At 45.6% G+C, this 17,867-nt stretch overlaps 1 protein-coding gene across 2 annotated transcripts in view; it reads left to right on the top strand.

Moving 5' to 3' along the window:
• DENND4C (DENN domain containing 4C) overlaps window positions 1-17,867 on the top strand; it is a 1,124,311-nt gene that overhangs the window by 55,123 nt on the left and 1,051,321 nt on the right. The window lies entirely within an intron of this gene.

Raw genomic sequence — 17,867 nt, 5'->3', positions numbered from 1 at the left:
TCAAAACGTTGCTCAGGTCCACCTGGTAACCTGAAAGTTGATCGTTGTCATCGCTCTGCACCCGGCAACACAGCTTTATCTACTCAATACCCAAGTCCAGAGAGCCTGGTGGTACAGTTGTCCACGAGCAAAGTTAATCATAGTGCTTTCCCTACTACTCCACTTAACTGAGAATCGAAATGAATCAAAACATTTGGGAAACACATTTTATTCATGCACCAGCCTGCCCATCAAATCTCTGAAAGTCGGTTGTCTTCTAGACCATTATTCTCTTGCATTTTGGGATACAACGCTACAAGGTTGCCATCTGTTCTGGATGACCTTTTGGCGTCCTTTACTCAGGATATTTAAGATTGTCCTGATGCAGGAATAGTTCTCATTCCCTCTGGCTAGGTCATGACTGGCTGCTTAGGGTGAGTGGTGGATACTAATGTGGCACGCCTGAGAGTTCTCCGGCGATGTCCAGATAGCCTTAATGTACCTGCTGTTCGATTCCTCAACTTTTCGGCAAAAAAAGGTCCCACCTTGTAACTGTTCAAGGAGAGCAGAACCACAGATCATTCATTGGGTCACAAGCATCACAAGCAATTTGGCTGCATTGGTAGCTATGGTAAAGATTTTCCATTTCACCAGTCCCAGGCTCCTCCACCAGCTGAGCAGGCCTTTCTGCCATTTCATAGCCGGGGCTGCTGTGCTCGAAGGTAACGTTCTAGATAGTAGTGACAATGTGCTGCTCAGCCATCAGCACCACCGGAAAGCAGCTTCAATGTGCCCTTGCCTGCAACCAGCCATTCTGTTGGAGGTAGGATCTGATATTTCCTCCATTAGTGGCAGGCCATCACTTCAGACAAGACAGACTGGATCACACGTCCATCTTGCTGCAGGAAATGCCGGCCTTTTGGCCAAATGGGACAAAGAGAGGGTTCCGGCCTTGGAAGTAGAAACTGGATTTTACTTTGCTACTTCCTTGTGCCACAGAAGGATGGAGGCCTTAGACTTATTCTAGATATTCACCTTCTCAACACTTTCATTCAGAAGGACAAATTCAAGATCCTCACACTAGTCTAGGTCCTGTCTGCCCTGGACCTCATAGTGGTGGCATTGGACGTTCAGGACATTTCTTTCCATATTCCTGTTCTGCAGGCCCACATGTGCGACCTGCAGTTTATGGTGAACAGGAGCATTTTTTAGTTAGCAGTGCTCCTTTTTAGCTTCATCAGTGCCCCTTGGGTGTTCACAAAAATGATGGCGATGGTTGTGACATACCTTTTGGTGTTTGGCGGGGGGGGGGGGGGGCGACTAGTCTTCTCCATACCTCGAGCGAGGAATAGCTGCTGAAAGCAGGCTCACTCCAGGCGGTTGTGGGCCACCTCCAGATGACAATGACTCTCCTAACATCATTGGGGTTTGCTATCAACGTGCCCCTTTGCAGATTCACTCATTCATCAGAGCCATTCTGAATGCTGTACGATTTTGTTCCTTTCTGCCGAAGAGTCGAGGACATTGAGGAACTGATCCTGAGGTTTCAACCTCTGTTCTGGATCTCCGTACGAATGACGGATGCTTTTGGGGTTGTTGCTCTCCTCCATCCTGCTGGCCAAACACACCAGGCAATATGGGGCTGTATATTGGGACCTCAAATCCCAGTGGGCACAACATCAGGGGAATCTGTCCGATAGTATCCAGATTTCAGTGGGGACTGCAAAATATCTGCAGTAATGGCTACTGGAGCATGACTTGGTCAGTGGCAGGCCCCTTTCCTTAACCTACCCAAACTGTGGTTACAAATGCATCACTGATGCCTGAGGAATATTTACAAGTTGAGTCTGCGGTTATAGAGTATCCACCAGAAACAGTGAATCCCTTGCCTACTACCGTAATCTGTGAGATTCTTCACAACAAAGTGCTCGTCTGAATGCTGTAATACAGAGTAATAAACATCTACTCTTAAATACCATTTGACTTAAACAGATGCTTTCCACAAAGTTCACGTTAGGCCTGCTGCCTTTAACGTAACTTCTCATACCAATCGGGCCTATAACCTTCTGCATTGGCTTGTCTCCAGCTCAGACCTACTGTCTTGGACGTAAGCTCTCCCATAAGATAGTCACCAGGTATATCATAAAAAAATTATATGTATGCTCAAAATTGCAGTTGTCAAATATAATATCCCTTCTAAGGGAGCCTAATCAGTATTATCTAAGTTTACGTCTTTTAACCCCACCATTTGGGTGGGACGCCAGAACCAAAACCTGTGCCTTCTACATTAATCTTGGGGATTCCATGTAATAAAAAATACTTGCTTACAGATAATAAGAAATCATCCTTAAAATCATATTGCATTTAACACATGCTTTTCACACTAAGTAAGTCAGTCCTACTGGCTTTGTCATAACATTTCAGAATAAACAGATCAAACCTATGGAATCTGGCATAACTTTTCCCAGTAAACAGAGAATGGTTATAGCTATACCATTGGCTTGACACTATAACCAGCACTGGCTATTCAAGTGGACATAAACTGGCAACCATTATGCGTACAGTTATAAAATAACAAATATGTAGAAATAAATAGTTTGCAAAACATGCAGCCCTTTTAATAGATCCCAACAAGAATCATCTCAGTGAAATACCTCCAGGTTTGGCAGAGTGGGTGACCAACACCAAAACCCTTGCCCCTATGAAAATCTGCGAAATGACCTGCAACATAATACCTGTAGCACAACGTAATAACAACCCACTGTTAAGTCTAGTGGCTTTTCACAATAACTAAGCTAGGCCTTCTGTCTTTGTCATAACTTTTCATAATAACCGCATCAGACCTATGACATCTGACATAACCTTTGCCAGTGCACCACTCAGGCCAACAGCTTGTCACCTTAACCAACTTATAGCTACTGTTTTGAGCATTAGTTTGGCTACAGGGTACTCAGTTATAAAATTACAAGGGTATACACAGTGTCCTAAGCAAAATACTATCTCTCCTTAGAAAGCGTAACTAGGATTCTGACAGAGTAAATCTTTTATATCCATGGTTTGCCTCAGGTTACACAAGCACAAACCCCTTCCCTGCTACAGGCCTATGAGACTCCATGTAACAAAATCCTTCTCTGCAGGCTTTCATGTAGAGTAATAACAATCCATCCTCAAAAGGATTGATAACTTTTATTTTCAGAGTAACTATATCGGGCCTACTGCCTTTATTGTAACATTTCATAATAAACAGGTCTGGCCTTTGGTCCAGGTCATTGGCTTGCCACAATTATCAACCTAGTCCTGCTTTTCCGAGTATGAGCTTTGTCATGAGCCAAAAAGTAGAATACAAGCTGTCTTTTCAGTGAAGTGCATAAATCGGCCCAATCAAATCCTGTGCTTGGGTAAACCAATGTGTGGGTGGAGCCTTATCCGCTCCTCCATAAGTACTCAAAGCTATTTTTTGTTGATCTGGGGATAACTGTGCTCTCATACCAGACCTAAACATGGGAGAGTTAACGTTTGAGGTAGTTCTTCAACCAGTTTTTAAACATACCAAATGCTGGAACTATTTTGAGGCAGCCTTTCCTGCAGTCCTTCAATGTTTGTAAATATGCGCCATTTATATTTCAGTCTATTTAAAATGAGTTTTGACCTGGCCTGATCCCTTTGTAACCACCACTGGAAAAATAGACCGCTGTAACCAATGACCTTGTTAGCTCATCTGGCTCTCTCTGGTCTCTGGCAAAACCGTTTTAATAAAATTTCCAAATTATAGTGATCAATTGATCAATCTTTTATAAATCCATTACAGTAGTAATTCAGAATTTTCACATCAGATTAATACTACTTTTCCTGAGCTTTCCATTCGCACAAACATCCAAAACGATTCTTTAAAGTGTTTTAATATCTTGAGGGGTTTATCTAAAATAAATGCGTTTTGAAAAAACAATGCCTTTTTCAGTGTCGCACTTTAAACCATAATAAATCCCATCTGTCATAAATGTATTTCATAGTTAAGACCACTGCAAAAGGTTATCTTTTTTTTTTTATAAATCATTCATGTTCTGTTTTCCATGCCCTTTAATTTCAAAACGTAGAAGGGAATTAGTCCCGTGGACAGACAAGGTGTAAACGAGTCCATAATATCACTCCGTAGAAAAAGAAAAATTTCTTTGTAGTAAAAAAAACAATACTGTGAACCACACCCAAAAAGTTGTTAATCCACAGCAGCCACAATTATTTTATGATAAAAAGCATAACATTAATCCAACAACTTAAAACCCTTTAATACAAAGAAAAGCTCTTTAGCCAAAACCCCTTGATAACGAGAGCTAAAAAAACATTAATCACAAAAACTAGCAGACAGGAAATTCTGGGTACAAGAGCTTAAAATCATAATGTGAAGTGTATGAGGTTCATGAATTCAGAAAAGAGCCTGTCCTTTGAGATTGGCGCCACTGAGACAGTTTATAACTAGTTCATTGCATTTTATAACGCGAAGGTGAATAAAATTATGCTTCAAAATTGCTCACAATCTTCAACCAATTTCGGATAAAATGTGGTGTCATGTTTGTCCCTTCTCACCACACAGACTGTAGTCATGTTCACGGGTTGACTCCTGCCAGCCCTTTTGAAATTCAAACAGTAGGAATAAACAAAATCTAAGTCTTGTAATTTTTTGCTTACTTGCCAAAGATATTGAGAGATTAAGATAACTGAAGTTTGTTTTTACCATAGCAATTGGAGGTTATCCAAGCGTACTTTGTGATAAAAAAAAATTATCAAGATTAATTAAAAGAAGCCACACTGGATTGCTTCATAATAAGCTTTTTAAATTTGGCTTCGGGGGTAATGGCATGTTCCTTTTGACAGCCTTATGAAATCCACGACTAGAAAAATGGAACACTGTTAGGTTTACGTAGGATGAACATGAATTATTCCTCTTTAGGCAGATGTTATGTTATGTTAAAATTAATTTGTAGAGCGCACATACACCGGGGGGAGGTTTCTTGGCGCTAATTTGGTTCAGATCCAAGTCCTAGAGATTGGTTCAGAAGGCCTGTCGGAAGAGCCAAGTTTTTAAAAGACTTCTGAAGCCAAGGAGATTGGTGCAGAAGCGGATTTCGGAGGGAAGGGAGTTCCAGAATATAGGGGCCAAGGTAGAAAACCTAGCACCCCTGGTGCGCTTTAGTCTAAAATGAGGGCCAAGTAATATATGTTTGTGGACTGAACGAAAGTTTCATGTGAGAGCATATTTGTTAATCATGTTATTGACAAATTTCGGGCTCCTTCGGTTAAGTGACTTAAAAATAAGACATCCAATCTTAAAAGCACACCGCTGAACAACCGGAAGCCAGTGTAATTGCTTTAAGAGAGGAGTGATATGATGATGCCTAGGCTGGTGAACAATCAGACGTGCAGCCTGGTTTTATACCATCTGTAAATGTCTTGACAGATAGAAAGGGATGTCAATGTATAATAAGTAGGCATAATCGACATGGGACATGACCATGGCGATGATCACCTGAATCCGGGCGTCGTGGGTAAGAAATCTACAGATCTTTTTTTATTTTCTGGAGTTGAAAGAAGCAGGTGGAGATCACCGACCTGATCTGAGGCTTCAAAGTGAGATCCTGACTAATAACCACCCCAAGGCTCTTAGCTGAGCTAAAAGGGGCAGGGGGCTGGCCCAGCTCCCTAGGCCAAAAATGGGGTCCCCATGGATTTTTAGCGATACCTGTTAAGACCAGCTCTGTCTTATCCTGATTAGGTTTTAAATGGTTGCCCAGCATGGTAGATTGAAAAGCATGAACCGACTCAGAGGAGTCAGTGATGGAAAAGAGGAGTTGGAAGTCGTCTGCATAATTAAAGGTGCAGACTTTGCACTCCTTCAGGGCTCGGACAAGAGGGAGGATGGTAGAGATGAAACAGGGGAGAGGAGGGGAGCCTTGAGGGACTCCACTAGAAATTTTAATTCTAGGGGCAGTTAACTGGGCAGTACAGACTGCCTGGGAGCGGTTTTCCAGAAAGGAGCTGATCCAGCTTAAGGCAGGTCCCGAGATTCCCGTATCCCTCACACGGTCGACCAGGAGGGTGTGGTCGACCGTGTCAAAGGCAGCGGAAAGATCAAGCAGGACAAGGGCCTGTGAGGAGCCACTATCGACCTCACTACGAAGAGTATCCAATACTGCGAGGATTACCGCCTCGGGAGAGTGCGCTGGGCGGAAGCCTGCTTGATGGGGATCAAGGAATTCAGATGACTTTGGAAGCCCTAAGGGGTGGAGCTAAGCTGCAAGGATATATTTTAAAAAATACCTCCTAAACCCGAGCTTGTTTATATATCTTAAATTCTAGGCATACTCTGTGTTTGAACTATAGCTTCAGATCGCTTGAACAGCCTTTTATGAAGGTTCTTCATCCTGCTACATCATCCCATTGATTAAATCTACCTGGGAATGCGACCAAACCATACGACAAAGAGGACATTAACTTGCCTGCAGTAATCTATAGAATAGGGGATAATGTTGGACCAGATAATTTCCACTTACCATGAAAAAGGAAGAGTTCAGAGCAAGAGACTTGCTTTTCAGTGTGCCCTGGTATGAATTGACTACTCTTTTTCCTTCAAACTAAAAGCCTGGGTATTTGTAAAACACCATCTAATTTTAATTTTGTTCCATTGCCTCTGACCTCTTTGTGGTTTCATTCTAAAATATTACAGCCTTCTTTTTATACTTGTTGACTGCTTGTTTATTGGCATTACAATAATGGCTCAATTGAGTAAGTAACTATTAAATCCATACTAAATCCTGGGCACATAAGACAGTCTTTTCATGCTCAAAGTTCATGACTTGAGATGTAAAACAGCTTATAGAACAAAGTGCACCTTTATTAGAGTTTCACTTAAACTAGTTTAATTCCATATTTAAGCCACTTGCCTTTGAAAATCTTCTAATTATAAAAGTTTATAATTTGACATGAAAAACAATGAACGACTTCTATACCTCCATTTGAATTTTTAGGTATTTCTCAATCACTTCCATCAATTCTTTGGTAAAATCTGGGGTTTTCCAAATGCCCCTTTTAAAGAGTTTCATGATGTGCAGATTATTGGCTTTAACAATGCCTTTGACAGCTTAGACAGGAAGAAATTATGGAGCAAGGTGCAGGCCTTGTGTATTTATTGGATGCTTTTTAAAATTCTTTTAAAGGAAACTGCATGAATCCACTTGGGTACAAATGAAAGTTGGTAACAGCTTGGAGTTTACTCCTTGGTTACCAACTATGTCATGATTCAACAAGGCTGCATCTAGGTACCAACTTTTTTAAATATCTAGCTAGTTGACTTATCCCTTTCTGCTATGCCATATGCCTATGATTGCATACCCTGATGTCATAATAATTATTGGTAAGACCCTTAGATGTCTGCAGTATTCCCTGTGCTTAATGGAACAATATCGTAAGGGCTAAAGACAAATAGAGCAAATTTAAATTATGATCTTATGCAAGTCTCCATATACATTTAGTTGGTTAAAAGCCTCTTGATTCAAATATGTTAGGTCCTGTGAATATCTAGTTATGATATTGGATTCAAACTTGTCTTATCATTACAGTTAGGTTGTTTAATAGTTAAAATGTTTAAAAGCTAATACAGATAACAAATATATTTGATTTACAATAAGGTATCTTATTCCATGATTAAAAAATTATTAATGATAAAATTGTCCCACTCCAATACTCCTCAGTTGTTTATAGAGGCAAAAAATGGGTTGTTTAATACACAATAGAGGTTACACATGACAAGTCAATTTAGAGTTCTTTGAAGGCCTCCTCATGAGAACTTGCTACTAGAATTTGGACAGTCATTGGGTAAACACTCTGAATTAGTTCTTTGCAACGTGTCTTTAATTTGCAACAGGCTGTGCACACGGCAAAAGAGTCCATTCATTCTTTGTGTACAGAAGAGATCTTGTAAAAAAAAAAAAAGACTTGTGCAAAATTTGCCCTTTTACTTTAGCAAAATGAATATGTGACTGTGCTTCAAGCAAGTGTAGGTGCAAGCGAATGTACTCTATAGACTTTTTAAAGTTTTAATCCCAAATATACTTGTTCATTCAAGACTAAATTAAGACTAATTCTTGTCTGACATTTGGTGGTGGTGGTGGTGGTGGTGAACTGCGGTATCTAGGGGTCCATCACCATTATAGGAATCATAGTGTGTGAGTTTTTTATCTTGTCTGTTTATTTTTGCTTTTTCTACTTAGGCTTTATCCTCAATATCTGGTTCAAAACATCCCATGACCTCCTAGGGCCTTGCTGCTGTGTTTTTCTTTTTCTTCTCTTGTTGGCTGGTTGAGTGATGTTGCTGACTGGAGATTCCTGGTAGGGATGTAGCTCATGGCAAGATTTAACATGTACCCAAGCCTTTCCCTCTAGTGTGATTTGAGACCTTAAAACGTAATTCTGTCTTTTACAGGTAGGCAGTGAATTGTCTTAAATGCTGACTGTACTTGGTCACCTTTTCAGGAGTTTAAGCATGTCTTGCTGCTTAATTCTTCAGTTGCTGCATTTTTGGTTGGTGGGGGGTTCTATATGGTCCAGCTTTTATTCTTTTACAATTGTCCTGCCTAGCCATTGGCAACAATTATGTCAGATTTACAAGATTAGTACACTGAAATAAGGGTACGATCTATTGGAGCATCATTGATTTGAGTTGAAAACTTTTCGAAATTGAATAGCACGCCCTTGTTTTTGCCTTTGTGTTAGGTGTGACCATGACGAGCTTCCCATTTTCTGTACCCATTCAAAAGTGATGATTTTCTGGGCTTTTAAAAACAAAATTTATTCAGCAAAAGCCAACAAGAATTGGGTAATTTAATAGTACCTAATCTTTGGTAACTGATGCATTTTGGAAATGTCATTCTCCAAGGAATACGCCAATTGTTCATAAATGATTCGACACTTGTGAGAGCGTGGGCTTAATTTACACAACAAAGTACCACAGTTTATGCATCTGTTGATGTTTAGCCTATGCATTGCAGAGAAACGGTGGTATTCCGAGGGTGACACTCTTTAAAGTAATGTATTTAATACGTGAAACGCTTGCAACTAAAAATCCAAACCAGCAGTTCTATTCTAGTCCGATGACTATATAGTTGTGGCTGCCACTGTGTAGCATGTATATATGTGTTTATTATTGTTATTTATTTAAATCCTCCAAAGAATCGCGGTTCACAAACCACACAGTGTCCGATTTCCAGGATGAAAACAGGAAGTTTATTCTCTATGTATGTGCATGTATATATATATGTATGTGTACTTAATATAATACATTTTTTTTTTTTTTGGTGGTTTTTGCCAATTGGTGGCAAAAAATCCAAAACCCATTTTTGGCCCTCTGTGACCACACTACCTGGTCTTGAAGGTTCGGGTATTCCTACCCTACCCTACTCTGCTCTTTCTGTCCATCTAAGGTGGGTTCGAGGGGAATTTCCCCCTGAGAAATATTTGAAAAAAAAGTGGGCAAATGGTGCATTTTCAAGCAAACCAGAAGGTGTGAAGAACAGCTCAGTCCATAATACTGTTTAGAGTTGTGGGAGTTAAGAAACCTTATAGAAGTTTGACACATAATGAGAATGCTCTGGCAATATTGAAATAAAATGAACAACAATTTACTGGTTCCGTAGTAGCACAACTATTCCTAATCATACTGGATAGAACCACGATACAACCAACATGAAATAAATTCCAGTGAGGAGTCTCATATAGCTGTGAATAGTAAGCTTTTCCTGCTTTCTGGTCCAAGCCTCTATTGATCACATTAATAAGGAACCCTCAGGTAGGCATGTCTGGAACCTTCAAGGAGTATTGTGAGATATATGTATACAAGTACTGCTAGAACGCACTATGTAGTCTAGTGCTTCAAAGTACTCAACAGACAAAGACTGTCTGGGGTCTTGTACTACAAGTACAGTGGTGTGCCTTCTGATGTGATGCCGCAACTGCACTTTACAAACCACTGGGCTCCATTTAAACACAACAGTGCCTGCTGAACCCTTGCGGATCATGAGGGCATGTACGCTTTAAAAGGCCAGTAAAACAATGCTGTAAAATGCTCAGCAACTTACCGTTTGGAAGAAAGGAGACTGGTGTACTGGTTTTGTTTAACTGGCAGTAAACTTGTATCACCGAGGGTCAAGGCAGGTGGCTGAGCGCAGCTCTCTGTTTCCAAGCGCTAGCAAGCCGGGTCGGGTTGGGTCAGAAAACCGGCCCAGGCAATAACATTAAAGTGACCCCATTAGCGAGCCAGATAGATGAAAAGCGTCCTACATTTGGCAAACGGGGAAGCGGTGAACCTGTAAAGACGCGCTGTACGGGTGTTTCGGAAGGCTGCATGAATCTGTGTTTGCAGCGAGCAATGTTTGTTTCAAGGGCCGGCTTTAGCGCCATGCTCATGGCGCCTGGTGTGAAAATGCGTTTTGGCTCCCCAAGACCACCTCATCGGATTCCCAGACTACCACCGGGCAAAAGTACCCCTCATCTCTCCATAGAGACACTCACGTGCGTTTCATTCATTAAAAGGCGCTGGTAAAGGCTAGCTGAGGCAGGGCTGGCTAAACAGCTCAGGCCGGATATGAAACTTTCTGAGCTCTCTTACGAGGGGGACTCGGGTGAGTACAGAACCTATGGGAATGTGACACGATTTGTAAAGCGCCTACCACCTCGCCGGGGTCTTTTGTGTGCTTCGTTGTCATAAAATTGCCTTTCCTTAATCCGTAGTAGTCTCCTGACTGTACCATGTGACAGACGCCATATTTGAGACCGCCAATTAAAACTTAACCCAGTTCAATTTCTTCCCATCGGACCACCGCACTTTCTTTGTCCTGTGCTGTTACCCCACCTCCTTCTTCCCCATGTCACGTGCCTGTCGCTTCATTTCCCCTTCCTGTCCCCTATGTCGCTCCTTGCTGACATCAGTTCTAGCACCTCATGGAAAAGCTGTACCCTTCGCTCTGTCTGATGTTGCTTTTGCCAATTAAATGTTCCCGTCGCTGGGTTACAGAGCTCCATGTTTCCGTTCAGACATTCATCAGGTAGCGCCTAGACTCTGGTACTTAGCAGGTTCACTCCAACGATAGAGGACCCCCCCCCAATAAACTTACTGAGGAGCCAGGCGACTACTGATTAAATGATTATGGGAAAATAAAACAACGGACAGATTTGAATAGGTGTTGTAAATCTATGCAACCTGTGAGAACTAACAAACCAAGCATAAGATTGCAATAAGCGTGGGGGGGGGGGGGGGTCGCGTAGGGGTGGGGAGAGATTAAGATAAAATAAAGAAATCCTACATGACCGGGTCCGCACCGCCTCTGTTCCTGGGCCGGGGTCCCCTGTTGGCTCCTTCAAGGTCTTCTACAGGAACAGCCGCGTCACTGGAGTGGCAACCCCTCCCAGCCAATACTGACGCTGCTCCAGCAGCGCCAGCATTGGCTTTACAGGGATACTCACCGCCTGCCTGTCCATTAGGAGACTGAGGGTTGCGGCGTTGATCAACCCTCGCTCTCCTAATGCGTAGCCGGCAGCCAGACTCCAAACTAGTGCACATGACCGGGCTGGTCGGAAACATGCACCAACCTAAACCCAGCATGCGCACTTGTGCTGCTGCCTGCTGTGCGATCCGTGCCACCCCCTGGCCTGACCATGCATGTTAGTCAGCATGACGCCCGACCGCCCACCCCCTTCAGACTCTGAAGGGGGTGGGCGGTCCAGCGTCATGCTGACTGACATGCATTGTCAGTTTACTTAAGTCAGAGCCGCCGAGGGAGCTGCGGGCGGCTTGTGGGTCAATGCCCCAGTGCCCTAATGGACACACCGCCACTGTAGTGGCAGCCAAACAGATCTTGCTTTGAGATCTGTTGCCTCCGCAGATCCTCTGCGACGTAAAATATACTACGTTTTTTTTAACCTTAATTTCTCCAACTACTTAACAAATGTACTCCAAAAATGTATAAGCACTCTTTTTGGGCCAAGGTCTAGCTTTCTGTCAAATCTGGTCTAAATCTCTTCAGCGGTTTGGGCTGTAGTGGTGTCTAAGGTTCCAATGGAAAAAATTAATGGGAAAATACATTTTGGGACCCCCTTTTTTCTCGGACCCCGCTTGAGGGATCACCCCGAAACTTTCCATTCGCAAACTAGTCAAAAAGTAGCATTGTTTTGGAAGGTTCTGTGGAGATTCGTCCAATGGAGTCAGTTATTAGCAATACAAAAAAATCACTTCCTGTGCAAACACAATCCTAACTATACCTACCCACTGGTGATCTCAACCTAGTTTTTATATATATCCATATATTCATTGGTGATGCCACCAGTATAGTTATGATTGAGTCAGAATTTCCTTTGGAAAGGTATTTATGTTTCCTTAATAACTTATAGGTATCTGTATAAAACCTCTGAGGGGAAAAATAACCTTTTTATGTTTCATGGCAAGTTTTGTGCAGATCTGTCAAGTGGGTTCAAGAGAAAGGGGAGAGTGTCACAAAAGTGCAGTTTCTGGTTTTAATTCTTGTAGGGTTCTTTGCTCTTCGATAGTGGACAAATCGGCTAATTAGAACCTCACCAAACTTGCCACAAAGTTAACTTTAATCCAAGATTGTGCTTTTGTTGGTTTGTTGTAAATCAGCTCAGTAACTTTCAAGAAAGTTGCTCTTAAATAAGTGCTGGGAATTTATTTTTTATATGTATCTTGCTGTTGGGATAACTGCATTTTTAATTGCCCATACATCTAGTGCTGGCTCATACATTTTCATGAAATTTAGCAGATGCTTAGCATGTCTAACTTGCTGTTTGTATTTTTAGGTTAGTGCGGATTTGTCAGGGGGTACTTCTAAAAGGGGTGTGTCAAAATATGTTCGTCTGCTAATATATGTGGTATCATTTGATATATCAGCTGGACATTTGTCATGTTTAGCATGTTAAATCTTATGTGGGTATGGTTATATTTGTGCAGGTGCAACAAGGGGGAAGCGGGCAAAAAAAATGTCAGGTTATTACATTTGGTGCTCAAATGAAGCTGCATGATATTTGGCAGGCTCTTAGCGTGTTACGTTCATGCAGATCTGCAAAAGGGAGGGCAAAATTCAACATGGGTGTAACAAAAAATGTATTTGCTAATGGAGTTTTACAGATCTCCACAACGCTTGGCAGAAGCAATGTTTAGCTTCCAGGTAATATTTTGAGTTCCATGCAAGCAAACCAATCGGGGGGTACACTTACTTAAAAGGGTGCTCAAATAGCAGCAGTTCTAATTGTAACTACCTTAGGAATCTTGGCTCTCTGCTACAGAAAGAAACACTGGGAGTTATAGCTATCTTATGATAGATGGCTGGACCATTGGTGTGTACACAGGTCTGGAATCCACGTTTGCAGACCTTCCGTGAACGTATATTTAAAAATATAACCCCCCATTTGACATATAAACTTTTAACTGCTGTTACCCATTTCCAGTCCACAATACCAGTGTCTGGTCTGTAAACCTGTTCTAATCATTTTCACAGATAAATCAACTGGCCTGGCTTCAGGACTTTCTCTACGGCCAACCTGTGCCAAACATGTTTGAATGCTGCGCACATTGGTGGTTGGCAATCCATGACAGGTTAGCCAAGTAGCACCTTTTTTGCATCCTTTCCATCCCGCTGGAACTTTGCCCCCTGTTGAGGTATTTGCATGAAACTCTATATAATAAAATTAAGGTAAACATGCTAAGGTCCTGACAAATCTGGTCCATTGTGCAGCACCAAAGATCTTAACAAATAAAATTTTTTTTTTTCCTGTTTTAACTTTGTCCCTTCCCCAAAGCTGCTTCAAATGTCAGATTCCTGCACTTGGCTGAACTTGTTAACAGCCTATCTGATATTATGATGAAATGTTATCCAGTGCCAACATGTATTGTGCGTGAACCCTTTTTGCCTACCCCTCTACCCTTGCTTAATGTATTTGCATGAAACTCAGAATGTCAAGAGTAAGCTGAACATAAGGGCATGGTTAGATTTGTGCAGGTCTTGGATAAGGCACCAAAATGTTCTTACTATATGAAAGTTTTTTTTTTTATCCCCGTGCCAACCCCCCCCCCCCCACCCCACCCCCTTAAATTTGCTCTCCTTTGACATCTGCATAAAACTTGAAATACCAGTAGGAAAGCTTGCAAAGGTTCGCAAAATATTCTGTGGATTCATAAAGACTAAAGGCCATGCACAGGAAGGGTTGGCCACCTTAGGAGTGCTGGCATGGGATCTGGCCTCTGTCCTGTAGTCAATCCCACTGCCCATACCCTCTGTCCATTTTAGTTGCCACCATTAAAGCTTTTGTGATAAGTAACTAATAAAAACAGGCATACCAAGTGAGAAAACACAACTTCTGTACCTCTTTATTTAAAATCAGTTGTAGTATGCCAGTTAGTTAGATTCCTCACCTTAGAATATCCCCAGGCGTCAGACTGGATCCGGAAGATTTTTGTAGCAATACCCCTTGCGTGTCGCTAGGCGTCGTCTGCGGCTCCGCGTCCGTCGTTGGCGTCATGCGCCGGAATGACGTCGTCGGAGTACTTAGACACCGCCCTCGCGCGCTGACGTCAGTTCTTCTTTTTTTCCGCGCCAGTAAGCGCCGATCCGGGAGAGCTACCCCTTTTAGTCATTTTTTGACTACATCTTTTGACTCTTTTTGGTCACTTTATCGACTCTGGTGCCGGTAGGATGCCTGGTTTCAAGGCCTGCGACGACTGTCACCGACTGATGTCGGTGACCGATCATCACCGCCGGTGCCTGTACTGTTTGGGGCCCGACCACGACGCGGAGTCGTGTTCCGATTGTATGGCCCTGACATCGAAAGCTAGGCGGGAGCGGTCCCGTAAGCTTCTCGAGCTTCGCCACTCTGCTCCGCCCCCCTCTCGATCCCGGTCCAGGAGGAGGTCTAAGGATCGGTCGCGGAGCCACAGTCGACATCATCGCTCGTCTGGCTCGAAGTCTTCGGGTAAGTCGAAGCGCTCCAAGAAGTCCAAGAGGCGACACCGCTCTTCGGACTCCCCTCGCCGGTCGCGCGACTCGGCCGAGGGTCAGGGTGGTCCCACCCCCGCGGCTCTGTCGGAGCCGCAGGCGCCGCGCACGTCCCCATACCCGCCGGTCCCTGGGACTGACGCGACGCCGGCGGAGGTCAGTGCCTTTCTCTCGGCCATGAGGAGCCTGGCCCCGCCGTCGACGCCCGCTGGCGCGCCTTCGGGCCCCGCGGACTCGACTGGGCGACCTTGTGCGCCGGCGGCTCCAGCCCCGACGCCGCAGGTCCCCGAGGGGCCCAGGCCTGGGCCCCCGTCGACGCCGGTCGAACTCGTCACGCCTCCTCCGCCGGCGTCGACACCTGTGCCACCTCCGACTCCGGTCGACGTCGATCCCCGGTTCAGCCCCTGTCCGGACCTGACGCCGGTGCGGCGCCGCTCGACGCCACATCCGACGCCGCTAGAGACACATTTTGTCTATCGTCTGGCTCCGATCATTCCTCCTGTTTACCAGGAATCTGATGACGGGGGCGACTGGGAGGGGTCCGTGGACCCTCTGGCCATTCAGGGCCAACTTTCGCAGGACTGGGCAGATGAACTGGGGGAGGCCAGTGGTTTGGATATCTCACCGGACACTGGATTCATCTCTCCTCCGACTGTGGCTTCGGAGGAGGGTGCAGCTTTTTCTGTGGTGCTGCGCAAGGCGGCCGCAGCTCTTGGGCTTGAGCTGCCTGCCGTGGCTGTGAGGACTAACATCCTCACTGAGGTGCTTCAGTCTGCAGCAAGCTCCACTGAGCCTCTGCTGCAATTCAATGAGGCCCTCATTGATGTTCTGCAGGGCACTTGGTCCAAGCCCTCCACAGTCCCTCATGTGGATAGGAACGTTGCCAGACGCCACCGCCCTGCTCCGGGTGACCCCAGTTTTCTGTCCCAACACCCCACCCCGAGAGTCTGGTTATCCAGGCCTCTACCTCCCAATCCTCCTTCCCGTCCGCTCCTCCGGACCGGGATTCCAAGAGACTAGAACAGTTCGGTAAGAAGCTGTTCTCCTCGCTCAGTTTGGGCCTGCGGTCTTTGAACACCGCCTGTCTCTTGGACCGTTATTCCCACTCTCTGTGGGATACGGTGGAGGACGTGCTGCCCCTGTGCCCGGAGGAGGCCCAGGCACAACTTTCCTCAGCTCTGGCCGATGGGAGAGATGCAGCGCGCCATGCAATCCGATGTAGACTCGACACTACGGACTCGCTGGGTAGGTCGATTTTTACCACGGTGGCGCTTCGACGTCATGCCTGGCTGCGGTCCACGTCCTTTTCAGGGGATGTCCAGAGCACTCTAATGGACATGCCTTTTGATGACACTCGCCTTTTTGGTGAGACAGCGGACAGTGCGCTGGCTCGCTTCAAGGACTCCCGGGCTACGGCCAAGTTCTTGGGCCTCTCGGCCCCGCGGCCACAAACTTCCGCTTTTTGCTCCTTTAGTGGCCAAGGAAGGGGCACCTCCTCACGTCCGCCTAGCCACCGGCCGCAGAACCAGCCTGCACGCGAACGCGGACGTGGTTTCCGCCGAGGCGTTACTGGAGGACAACGCGGTCAGTCCACATCCACCCCGGCAGCATCCGCCTCAAAGCCTTCCTAGTCCGAGCTTTCAGGCCCATTCCTTGCCAGTGGGGGCAGGGTTCGCCATCACCTGCTCCACTGGCGTACCATCACTTCGGACAGGTGGGTGCTGCAAATCGTCCGAAGGGGCTACTCCATCCCCTTCGAGACGACCCCTCCAGCCATGCCACCGCAGCACCACCGTATCTCGGAGGCTCATTTGAATCTTCTGCAAAAGGAGTTTTCGGCCCTCTTGGCCAAAGAGGCCGTCGAGCGCGTTCCGAGCCCAGAAGTAGGTCGTGGTTGTTATTCCCACTACTTTCTGGTTCCCAAGAAGGGCAAAGGAGGCCTACGCCCTATCTTGGACCTCAGGAACGTCAATGCCTTCCTCCGAAAGGAACGGTTCAAAATGTTGACTTTGGCTCAGGTTCTAGCTGCCCTAGGCCCTGGAGACTGGATGGTAGCGTTGGACTTGCAGGACGCATATTTCCACATCCCCGTCCTGCTGGCCCACCGGCGTTACCTGCGCTTCACGGTGGGTCAGGAGCACTTTCAGTTCACCGTGCTCCCCTTCGGCCTTACCAGTGCCCCTCGGGTGTTCACGAAAGTGATGGCGGTGGTCGCAGCTCATCTGCGCAGATCAGGGGTTCCAGTCTTCCCCCTATCTCGACGACTGGTTGTTGAAGGCGGGCTCGCCCCAGGCAGTCGTCTCCCACCTCCAGACTACGGCGGATGTCCTGCATTTGCTGAGGTTTTCCATCAACGTGCCGAAGTCACACCTGAGCCCCTCTCAGAAGCTCCTCTTCATCGGAGCGGTTCTCGATTCGGCGCAGTTCCGGGTTTATCCACCGGAACAGCGGGTCCGGGATACACAGGCCCTGATTCCCATCTTTCGGCCTCTATCCTGGGTTTCGGTCAGGCTAGTGTTGCGGCTTCTGGGGCTGATGGCCTCCTGCATCCTATTAGTGCATCACGCCAGGCGGCGCATGCGGGCTCTGCAGTGGGACCTGAATTTTCAGTGGGCCCAGCATCACGGCAACCTGTCCGACCATGTCTTGATCTCTGGGGGCACTGCACAGCAGTTGCAGTGGTGGCTCACGGACCGCGATTGGGTCACGGGCAAAAGCCTCTCCCTACCCCTACCGGAGCATGTCGTAGTGACAGATGCGTCCCTCCTGGGATGGGGTGGCCATATGGGAGAGGCGGAGATCAGAGGCCTCTGGTCTCCGGCGGAGTCTCGCCTCCACATC

This window comes from Triturus cristatus, chromosome 2_1, assembly GCF_964204655.1.
Source record: "Triturus cristatus chromosome 2_1, aTriCri1.1, whole genome shotgun sequence".
Classification (NCBI taxonomy): domain Eukaryota; kingdom Metazoa; phylum Chordata; class Amphibia; order Caudata; family Salamandridae; genus Triturus; species Triturus cristatus.
This window is presented reverse-complemented; position numbering and strand designations above follow the sequence as displayed.